Below are 272 nucleotides of genomic sequence, written 5' to 3'. Positions count from 1 at the left end.
AGAGAAAAAGTGAAAAAGGAATCGCCTACTAATAGATAAATTCACTGAATGAAATGAATGACTGATACACATATTCTCTAGGATGTCTAACACTGTCAGTATGTACAGTAATGTATGGCATACAGTAAGAATATTGTTTTTTCTTTACACAAAATTCATTTTTCCTTCAAGTGAGTTGTTTATTCAAAATTGTTTAGTATGGATAGTACCATATTTTCTCTGTTTTCTCTGATCTGCTTATCAAATACCGAATTCATATAGATAGATAAATG

General features: G+C 29.4%; 1 protein-coding gene across 2 annotated transcripts in view; it reads right to left on the bottom strand.

The window, feature by feature from the left end:
• Positions 1–272, bottom strand: part of LOC119585665 — a 4,420-nt gene that overhangs the window by 1,838 nt on the left and 2,310 nt on the right. The window lies entirely within an intron of this gene.

Source organism: Penaeus monodon, chromosome 20 (genome assembly GCF_015228065.2).
Source record: "Penaeus monodon isolate SGIC_2016 chromosome 20, NSTDA_Pmon_1, whole genome shotgun sequence".
Classification (NCBI taxonomy): domain Eukaryota; kingdom Metazoa; phylum Arthropoda; class Malacostraca; order Decapoda; family Penaeidae; genus Penaeus; species Penaeus monodon.
Note: the sequence above shows the minus strand (reverse complement) of the source record. Positions and strands in the feature narration are given on the sequence as shown.